Source organism: Ictidomys tridecemlineatus, chromosome 15, assembly GCF_052094955.1.
Source record: "Ictidomys tridecemlineatus isolate mIctTri1 chromosome 15, mIctTri1.hap1, whole genome shotgun sequence".
Taxonomy (NCBI): domain Eukaryota; kingdom Metazoa; phylum Chordata; class Mammalia; order Rodentia; family Sciuridae; genus Ictidomys; species Ictidomys tridecemlineatus.
The window spans coordinates 44,390,873-44,402,004 of record NC_135491.1 but is presented as its reverse complement, the minus strand read 5'-3'; the positions used below and the strand labels follow the sequence as shown (position 1 = coordinate 44,402,004).

The 11,132-nt window shown below is 41.1% G+C and overlaps 1 protein-coding gene across 3 annotated transcripts in view; it reads left to right on the top strand.

Annotated features, from left to right (window-relative positions):
* Positions 1 to 3,216: 3,216 nt before the first annotated feature.
* Gfod2 (Gfo/Idh/MocA-like oxidoreductase domain containing 2) overlaps positions 3,217 to 11,132 on the top strand; it is a 48,970-nt gene continuing 41,054 nt past the window's right edge. The window contains exons 1-2 of one of the 3 annotated variants that reach the window (XM_021721665.3): positions 3,217 to 3,450; positions 3,738 to 4,046. The gene's annotated coding sequence lies outside the window, so the exon portion shown is untranslated. Of the gene's footprint in view, positions 3,451 to 3,737; positions 4,052 to 11,132 lie in introns of all 3 variants that reach the window. The other 2 variants (XM_040279240.2, XM_005318329.5) reach the window with 2 other exon arrangements.

Sequence of the window (11,132 nt, the reverse complement as noted above, 5' to 3'; positions counted from 1 at the left end):
TGATGAGTGTCTGGTCTCTGTTTTGAGTTTTACTAGGGTGGGTACTTCTAGTGTGACACTCCTGTCCTGGAGGAATTGGGCCTTCTTTGGCCCACCTCTTGAAGACTCAGGCCCCTCTTGCCTCCTCAAGGACCCTCAAAACTGTGGTGTTTGCAGGATCTCAAGGAGCACAAGTACTCAAGCTTCAATTCTTTTCCTGAAATAGCCCGCATCTTAGCCAGTGAAAAAAATTCAGCTTCAGGAAAGTGGGCCACAGGATTTCTTCCCACAAACATGATTTAAAATATAGTCTTCAGTATCCATGGAGATTGGTTCCAGAGCCCCCATCCCTATACCCAAGAATACCAAATTCCTCATATTCAAGTCCCTTATATGAAATGGTGTAGTATTTGCATATAATCTATACACATCCTTTTATATATTTTAATCTCTACATTTTTTTTTTTTTTTTTTGGTGGTGGTGGTTCTAGGGATTGAACCCAGGGCCTTGCATGTGAGGGAAGCAACTGAGCTATATCCCCAGTCCTCTCCATCTTAAATACTATTTTTTATATACTGTAGAGTGTATATAGTGTTGGAGATTGAATCCAGGATCTCATGCATGCTAGGCAAGCACTCTATCATTGAGCTACATCCCTAGGCCTTCTACATTACTTCTATAATGTTTGCATTACTAATGTAAGCACTATGTAAGTAGTGTTCTATATTGTTTAGGGAAAAATAACAAAAAACAGAGTCTTATATGTTCAGTATGGACACGATTTTTTTTTCAGTATTTTCTGTTGGTTGAATCCATATGTACAGAACTTGTGGACACAGGCAGTTATGCATCAAAGACCCTAATCCCCAATACTGCAGTCAGAGCTTCCTGTCAGTCTGAGGAGAAATAGCCTGTTCTTAAATTCCCAGTACAGTCAGGTCTGTTTACTAACTGAGTGACCTCAAGCTTGAGTTTCCCAGCTTTAAGATGTGGTTAATCCACCTATCCTGTGGAAGTAGGTGATGATAGCCTTCATACAGCAGTTATTTAGCACATAGGGACTAAGTACATGCAGGGACCCTTCTCCCCTTCCTCTGTGAAGATGTCCTTGGTGTGATTGGTCCACTCCTGATTCTGCCTCCCATGACCCCATAAACCCATTTTTTATGCAGAGGAGGGATGCAGCAGAACATGCTGTTGCCCACCTGGAGGTGGGATTGGAAACAGATTGAAGGCAAAAGATTCATCTAGGAGGCCACTGTAGTAGGCCACAAATAAGAGGGCAGGGTTGCACATGCCTGTAATCTCACCTATTCAGGAGGCTGAATCAGGAGGATTTCAAGTACAAGGTTGGCCTGAGCAACTGAGGGAGACTCTCAGAAAATGGCTGGGGATGTAGGTCAATGGGGAATACCTGCCTATCGTGTGCTAGCCCTGGGTTCAATCTCCAGTGATCCAATATATAGGAGACAAATGCAGGCACAAGATAAGTAACTGGTGAGGGAGATGGTAGAAGAGACAAGGTTTTGGTTAGAGTAAGTCACAGGATAAATAATGATGGCTTAAAATAATACACAGATCAAAAGGGAGCAACTGGTAACTAAAAAGTCACTGGAGCAGGGAGATTTGCTGAGGGAGAACATGCAGAAAACTATCTCAGGGAAACATGGTTCCTAGAAAAGGGTTCTTCAGTAGTCCAGTTAATTAGAAAAACTGTCTCCTTAATGTTGATAGTGAAAGCTTTAAAAAGTCCTTTGTTAAGATATGTTGCTTAACTTTGCATTTTCCATTCTGCATCATCACAGAATGCTTCACTCATTGCACCTCACAGGACTATTACTCTATAGAACATTTTTTTAAAAAACTTGATGGTGCTAGGGATTTTCTCCAGGGCCTCATGCACACTAGGTATGTGCTCTACCCCTAATCTACCCCAACCCCTACAGAACTCTCTTAAGGAAGAATTAATGCAGAGAGAGGAATGGGCTATCAGATTAAGGGTGAAAGTTCTGGTTCTTAAGTAGAGCTGGAGTAGGCTCATTTTCCTCTAGACTAATGGTTCTCAACAGGGAATGATTTTACACCTCTCTTTCAGGAAACATTTGGCAATGTCTGAAGACATTTAAATTTTTTTTGCAGATGGACACAATATCTTTATTTTACTTATTTTTATGTGGAGCTGAGGATCAAACCTAGTGCCTCACGTAGGCTAGGCAAGTGCTGTACCACTGAGCTATAACATCAGCCCTGAAGATATTTTTGATAGTCACACTGGGGTTGGGGGTGCTACTGGCATCTAGTGGAAGAGGCAAGGGATGCTGCTAAACATCCTACAGTACAAGTAGGTCTCCCCACCGCTGCCCAACAAAGAATCATCAGGCCCAAAATGTCAATAGGACAGCTGTTGATAAATCCTACTCTAGAAAAGTGGAATTCTGAATGACTAGACAGAAACAGATCAAATGCAGACACGCTTTGATTCTGCCTTCTTTCTGTCTGGCTGTGCAGATGCAGTGGAAAAGGCAGGGAGTTTCCTGTGCTCATGCAAGTGGAGGCAGTGGTAGTTAGTCCTGACTCCTGAGCCCAAAGTACAGAGAGCCCTGCAGCTGGTTAGGTCACAGAAGGAAACAGCTCAGGTCAGCTGGCATGTTCTGCCATCAAAGGCTGCTCTGGAATCATGGCTGGGAGGCTCTCCTGAAACAGCAGAATGGAAGTCCAAGCGTCAACAAGAGAGACAAGCGGGTGGAGGTTTCCCAAGCAGAAATAGCCTCCTAGATTTCACACTGAGGCCTAACCGGCTTATACCAAAGTGTAGCCATGTTTCAAAAGGTATTTGTTGGGGGAACAGAAGCTAAAGTAAAGAAGTCAAGGGGACTGAGACCACAGTCTAGAGAGTACTGACATTTAAAGAACCAAAGAACATCCAAAGGAAGAGGGGCCCAGAAAATACACCTGAGAAAACAGGAAGTCCAACGGGAGATCTGGCCTTTTGTAAAGATAGGTCGTTGTCCAACATAAGACCTTCTTTCATTCCAGGAAAGCCAAGGTCAATCACAATTCCCAGGACCTCCTAGTTCTTGACGCTGGTCAATTAACCAGAGGGAGGTTGAGGCTGGAAGAGCACTCTAATTGGGGTCTCTCCGGCCGGAAATGAACCACTCCGGGCTTCGAGCCGAACTACTTAGGCTCCGCCCCTCAACGGATGAGCATGCGCCGCTCTCAGTCTCGGCCCCTCCCCGCCCGGTTCCACCCCCGTCATAGAGCATGCGTTGTCCTCCCGTCGTCCAGCCCCTCCCTTCCAGAACCCCCTGTTCCTTAGAAACCAGGCGGCGTGTTCCCGGTACCTCGGTGGATTCTGGAGCCGGAGCATCCTAGACATCCTCCCTCAAGGCGGACAAGTGGTTTTCGAGACCCGTCCAGACCTACAGTATACCTGAGGTGCCGGGCGGGCGATGCCAGCGTGCTGCCAGGTAAGAGCCGGCCCGCGGCGGCGGGTGAGGGTGAAAGAGGGCATGGCGCGGCTGCGAGCCGGCGCCGGCCGGGCCTCCTCAGCTGTCCGGCGCCGGAGGTCCGAGGCGTGGGTCTGCGGAGCTAGGCTTTGCATAGGGCCTGTGCTAATTGCCATGATGCGCGCCAAGTATGAGGGTCGGCGGGTGGTTCCCTCATCCCACCTCAGAAATAGGACCTGCGCGCTTGGTTTTAGAATGGGAGAATTTTGAATCCTCGAGGACCTCGAACATAACCCGTCGCTTTACAGATTCGGAAACCTAGGCTCCCTCGCCTAGTGCGGACAGACGCCCTACCTGTAGGAGGACGGACGCTTTGTGGATGAGGATGTGTAAGATGTGGAAGCCTCAGACAAAGGGTTCTTGGGATGTCTGGTCCGTCCTTTTTCAGAATGAGATGGAACTTCTGGGGGGAAATATTTATTTAAGAAACCGGTGTTAGGGTGAAAGAAGGACAACCCAGAAGATCAAGTTGGCTCTGCTGTCTGGCTGTGTCTCGATGGCCCTGGCCTACCTTTAAAGCTCAGGAAGAAAGCAGATGGACTTGGGGAAGACAAAAGGTGAGGTAAGGCTTTCCTATCGAGGCCTTATCAAACTTGAATAGTGAGGGAAGAAGAAGAGGCCGGGAGATAAGGGTTTGTAAATGGGAGTGTGAAGAGTTTACCTTCCAGACTGCAGCAGTATATGAAGTACAGAACAGGAATGGAGAAGTTTAAAAACTGCATTGGATAGACACCAAGAAAGTTTATGAACTATTCTGTTTATATTCATTGTTCCCACGATGTCATGCTAAAGGCAAGAAACAGAAAGAAACCAGAACAAAGGTCAGGCACTACCCTAGTAATCTATGGGACACAAAGGAAGGAAGACCCTTTATTTATGGTCCTTCAATTGAGGGGAGTTGAAGGGAACCGTGTTTCACTTAAAATGTGATACGGAGCATTATGGAGAAGATGGTTGTCTTTCAATTGAAGAAACTAGATTCTGTGTGTGTGTGTGTGTGTGGTTCTGGGGAATGCAAGGCAAGGGCCTGGTGCATGTAAGGTAAGCACCCAACTGAGCTATATCCCCAGCCCTAGATTCTCTCTCTCTTTTTTTAAAAAAAATATTTGTTTATATATTTTAATTGTAGTCACAATACTTTTATTTTATCTATTTATATGTGGTGCTGAGGATCGAACCCAGGGTCCCACAAGTGCTGGGCGGCCTCTCTACAGCTGAGCCACAACCCCAGCCCCCTAGATTCATTCTTGATAAGGAAACTCATTTCCTTCTCAAAAGCCACAACAGAGAACAAAAGAGTTTTTAGATCATCCATTTTACAGAAATTAAAAAAAAATATATATATATATATAAAACTGCTTTTGGGCTGGGAATTTAGGTAATCTGCATGTACGAAGAGGTGAAATTTTTAGCAGGCAATTATTTTTGTAGAATCCCCATTTCATAGAAAGAAAAAAAAATTTTTTTTCCATTGTTGTTAGTTCTGAGGATTGAACCCTAGCTGTTTTACTGCTGAGCTGTATACCCAGCCCTTTTTATTTTTTATTTTGAAATAGCATCTTGCTAAATTGCTGAGGCTGGTATTGAATTTGCGATCCTCCTGCCTCAGCCTCCTCAGTTCTTGGGATTATAGGTGTGCAACACTCAATCTGTCTGGCATTTTATAGATGAAGATTTTAAGGAGAGTTCTCTTACCATCTGGTTGTCCCACTTTTTCTATTCGGTTATTGGTCTGGGTCTAATCTGTTCTTTTTATTTGAAGGGAAAATTCAGATATATGATTTCTATGGTAATTTTAGTAATTTTGGAACTCAATAGTAGGACAGTAATGAAAAAAGAGCACACCCCCTCCCCAACAAAACACTTAAAAATTTGCAATATGGAGGAAAGAAGTATTTGATTTTTTTATTTTTATTTATTTATTTATTTGCTTATTTATTTATTTGGTGGTACTGGGGATTGAATTCAGAGTTACCACTGAACTATATCTCCAGTGCTTTTTATTTTGAGATAAGGCCTTGCTAAGTCGTCCATGCTGGCCTCAAACTCATGATCCTCCTTTCTTAGCCTGTATCAAGTTGCTGGAATTACAGGCCTGCACAAGGAATGTGTGATTTTTAAAAGGTGGTCCCTAGTTCTAGTCATTAAAGTCAATTTGTTGCTACTTTGTTAATATTAATTTTCAATATATGTTGAGTTTCTAGAAATGCCCCCCCAACACACACCAGTGATATGAAGATACATTAAAAATGGAATATTAGGGCTGGAGTTGTGGCTCAGCGGGAGAGTACTCGCCTAGCACTTGCGAGGCCCTGGGTTCGATCCTCAGCACCACATAAAAATAAATAAATAAAATAAAGGTATTGTGTCCAACTACAACTAAAAAATAAATATTTTTTTTAATGGAATATTAGAGCTAGGGCTATAGCTCAGTGGTGGAGCACTTGCCTGATGTGTGAGGCACTGGGTTCTATCCTTAGCACCACATAAAAATAAATAAAATAAAGGCAGCTCTATGTACAGCTACAACAATAAAAAATATATATATTAATAGGTCAAGTCAGTTTAAGAAAGAAAGCTTTATGGGGCTGGGGTTGTGGCTCAGTGGTAGAGTGCTCACCTAGCATGTGCAGGGCACTGGGTTCAGTCCTCAGCACCACATAAATATAAAATAAAGATATTGTGTCCACCTAAAACTAAAAAATAATAATTTAAGAAAGAAAGCAAGCTTTGTTTTAGGTTCATAAATGAATTCCAGGCTATAACTGGACATAGTGGCTCTGAATTTTATTTGACTTCTCTTGGATCTGTGGATGTTATTTTATATATCTCAAGAGACAATGGCATTAAGTGTGTATATGGGGGAAATCAGAACTGTTAACCAAATTTTGTCAGGAAGTCTTCATGAAAATCATTATATTCTGTATTAGAAACCCCCTTGCTTTAGTATTGACCCAGGTAGAAGTCAGACAAGAGGCCAAAGTCAAGGTAAGATGGAAGGGAGCAGTTGCCTTAAGTGGAATTGAAATCTGCTTTGAAAGTAAGCACAAATACTTCTTGAGTGAGTTGTGTTGGGAAAGGTACTGTTTAAATGTCTGCAGTGTTCCTCATGGATTTGTGTGCATTTTCTGAGCTCTACAGTCAGAAAGACACTTGTTTTCGGATAACTATGGTTTAAACAGAACTCCCTAAGTGTTTCTAAGTTACTATGGCAGTGAAACCTTTGATAAATAATTACTTAGCATCCACTTCACATTGGGAACAACTGAGAACAGTCATCAAATCTGGCCTGTAATAAAGTAATCAACAGTATTTGACAAGTCAGCCAGGAGCCTTACCAGATAAACCAGTAATACTCAGATCTACTTTCACTGAAATGATTTTCTAGTTTTACTATAAGAGAATTGAAGTGTGCGTGCAGTGTCATCTGATATAAGAAGTTGAGGGTTAGAGGCGTGGCTTAATGCTAGAGCCCTAGCCTACAATCTGTGAGGCCTTGAGAGTTTGATCTCTAGCACCACAAAATAGAAGTTGAGATACAGTGGTCAGTGTTTAGGAACCACAGGAATCAAACAAGACCACTTAACCTAGAAGTAGGAAAAGTGTCTGGTGATACCTCAGAAGTCACTCAGGCAATTAGATTTGGAAAGCATTTAGGAAAAAGTTGAATTGAAGATTTTGCTGTTTTTTTAAGAATTTGTATAAAGTATAAAAGTGGGGGGGCTGGGTTGTAGCTCAGAGGTAGAGTGCTCTCCTGACATGCATGAGGCACTGGGTTCAATCCTCAGCATCCCATAAAGTAAAATAAAGACATTATGTTCACCTATAACTAAAAAAAAATAAAAATAAAAAAATAAAAAATAATTTTAAAAAGTGGGACATTACTTACTTCTCTTATATTCAAATAGCAGGTTTGTAAACTTAAAAATAAACCTAAGGGCTGGGAGTGTAGTTCAATGAAAGAACCCATGCTTAGTATGCTTGAGGTCCTGGGTTTAATCTTCAGCACCAAAAGAAAAAAGAGGAAAGTTGAATTTGGAGTCTAAAAATTACTTGAAAACTTAAAATGTCTTTTTTTTTTTTTTTAGTGTGTGTGTGTGTGTGTGTGTGTGTGTGTGTGTATGTTTGGTACTAAGGATTGAACCCAGAGGCACTTTATCACTGAGCCATCCCTAGCCCTTTTTATTTTTTATTAAAAAAAAAAAAAAGACTTTTTAAATGTTTTAATTGTAGATGGACACAATACCTTTATTTTATAATTTATTTATTTACTTTTTTTTTTAAAGAGAGTGAGAGAGGAGAGAGAGAGTGAGAGAGAGAGAGAATTTTTAACATTTATTTTTCAGTTCTCGGCGGACACAACATCTTTGTTTGTATGTGGTGCTGAGGATCGAACCCGGGCCGCACGCATGCCAGGCGAGTGCGCTACCGCTTGAGCCACATCCCCAGCCCTATAATTTATTTTTTATGTGGTGCTGAGTATCGAACCCAGTGCCTCACATATGCAAGGCAAGAGCTCTATCACTGAACAATAACCCCAACCTTATTTTTTATTTTGTGACAGGGTCTCACTATGTTGCTTAGGGCCTAACTCATTTGCTGAGGCTCGCTGGAACTTGATATCCTCCTGCCTCAGCTTTCCAAGTCACTGGGATTACAGGCATGCACCACCACACCTGGCTCAGTGTCATGTTTTAAATGGTGGAAATGATAGGTACCTGAAATAAGCCTGGATTCGTGAAAAGTAGAACCTAAGAGATACTAAGAAAAACAGGAAAGCTTTAAGACTTCTTTATGCTCTAATACTTAGGAATTAAACATCAGTCAGGAATGAACTCACTAAAGTACTATCTCATCAAACCAAAACAAAAAAAAATGAAATTTTCTGTTGTTTTGTGAGAAACACTTCTAATAGAGATTAAATATTAACCAGAGATGAATATTCCTGCATTACTTAAATACACACTTAACCCTGACCTTAAGTGCTTGTTCTTAGTCCTTACTTTTAAAGAGTTGCCAGTAGTACCCTGGTGCTAGGTACTATCAGTTCTCTTTGGGATCCAGGTTAGCCTCAGAATTGCTGTGAGCATAGGTTACTCTCCCCATCATCTCTCAAAGCCATTACCAAGAGCTACTTTTGTAAAAATTTCTGTCAGTCTTCTACAGTGAAGGATAAGGGATGAAGGCTGTTAAAAATGGTAACTGAATACTGAGTTCGTACTTCTTTTCTAACCCGAAATAACTGTTTCTCCCAAATTATTAGCTCTCAACTTCTCATGAAAATAAGTAACCCCAAGGCGGGTGTTGTGGTGGATGCCTGTAATCCCAGTGGCTTGGAAGTTCATGGCCAGCCTCAGCAATTTAATGAGGCCCTAAACAATTTAGTGAGACCCTGTCTCAAAACATTAAAAGGGGGAAGGGATGGGGCTGGGGATGTGGCTCAAGCGGTAACACGCCCGTCTGGCATGCATGCGGCCTAGGTTCGATCCTCAGCACCACATACAAACAAAGATGTTGTGTCCACCGGGAACTAAAAAATAAAATATTAAAATTCTCTCTCTCTCAAAAAAAAAAGGGGGGGGGAAGGGATGTGGCTCAATGGTTAAGCATCCCTGGGTTTAATCCCTGGTACAAGAGAGAGAGAAAAAGAATAGATAACCCCAAAATAGAAACCCAGACAATTCCACTTGGTTTTTACCATATCATTTCATAACTTCAAAATCTTTATTATTTACTTTCACAATTATATTTGGCTTAGAATGGTAGGTATCCTTTAGCAAATCATGTAATTTCTGAAGCACAATTTCTTATGTATAATTTATAGCAAAAAATGGCATCAGTGTCTTAGCACTAGAGAAATGAAAGGCTGGTTCATATATTCAGTGACATCGTGTAATTCTTTAAAACTACTTATAACATGAAAAATGCTTATGTCAAAATAGTGAATGAAATCAGGATATAAAATTGTGAATGCAGTGTGATTACAAGTATATCAAACAAATGTGAAAATAGCACCAAAACAAACATAAGAAAAAAGTAATTTTCTATGAGAGAGAAAATGTGTGTGTATGTGTGTGTAAGTAAGAGAGAGAGAGAGATGCGCACTAGGGACTGAACCCAAGACACTTTACCACTGAGCCATATCATCACCAGTTCCCTTTTATTTTATTTATTTATTTATTTTAAATTTTTTAGTTGTAGTTGAACACAATACCTTTATTTTTTTAATTTATTTTTATGTGATGCTGAGGATCAAACCCAGGGCCTCTCACTTGCTAAGCAAGCACTGAGCCACAACCCCAGCCCTCCTTTTTATTTTTTATTTTTATTTTATTTTGAGACAAGGTCTTGAGGCTGGCCTTAAACGTAAAATCCTACTGCTTCAGAATTCTGCTGGAATTACAGGTGAGCACCTCAAGACCCAGCTATAATTTTAAAAACAAAGCCTTCTAAAAGTTTCTTACTGGTACAAATGAGGCTGTTGAACTCTTCTCTTTGATGGTCCTGTCCCCTTCTCACTCTATTAAAAGTTGTATATGGGAGTTAGGGATGTAGTCCATTGGTAAAGTACTTGTTTTAGCATGTGAAAAGCTGTGGGTTTGATCCCCAGCATTGCAAAAGTGAGTAAATAAATAAATAAAATTTTGTGTAGATAAGAAGAATAATGGCATAGACTGGGCAGAACTGATGTCCTATTTCAGGTGTCAGTGAACTAAACAGTATTGAGATTACCTAGATAATAAATACTTGTGCATATTTGAAAGGTGACTATGTGATCTTTTAATTTCCCCAGTATTGATTTTTTAAAACTTCTCTTTAGTTATATATAATACCAGGATACATCCTGACATAATCACAAAGCATGGAACACAACCCACTCCCATTTAGTTCCCAGCTCTCCGCTATCCCCCCTTCACTCCAGCAATCCCTGTCAATCCATTTATGGTTTACTTTATTTCATTTATTTTTTAATTAGTGTCCTGTGGATACACCTGATGCCAGGATCCACTTTGTGACATCCATGAATGCACATTTGAAAGTTTGGTTGATCACTCCACTGTTTTCTTTTCCCATCCCATCTTCCTCCTTAAGTTCCTTCGTCTACTCTACTGATTTTCTTGTGTTTTGATGCAGTTTCCTCTTCCTTTTTTTCCTTTTTTCTCTATTTTATTTTCTTATCTCCCCTGCCACTATGTGTGTGTGTGTGTGTGTGTGTGTGTGTGTGTGTGTGTGTGTGTGTGTGTGTTTTCATTTGTATGTGCATACCAGGGATTGAACTTAGGGGTGTTCAACCACTAAGCCACATCTCCAGCCCTTATTATTTTTTATTTTGAGACAGGGTATTGCTGTGTTACTGAGGGCCTTGCTGAGTTGCTGAGGCTGGCTTTGGATTTGGCGATTTTCCTGCCTCTGACCCCTGAGCCACTGGGATTACAGGGATGGGCCACTGAGCTCAGCTGTATGGTCTTAACACTGCTTCCTCAAACTGCTATTTTTTTGGTGCTTGTTAAAAGGTTTCTTTGGTGCTTATTAATGGACAGCATACTGAAGCAAAGGTATTCTATATGATTTAGTGCTTTCTGCAGCCCCATGGTAGCTCATGCTAGGAAATGATTATCATCTTTGAGAGGCCCTTCTTGGAT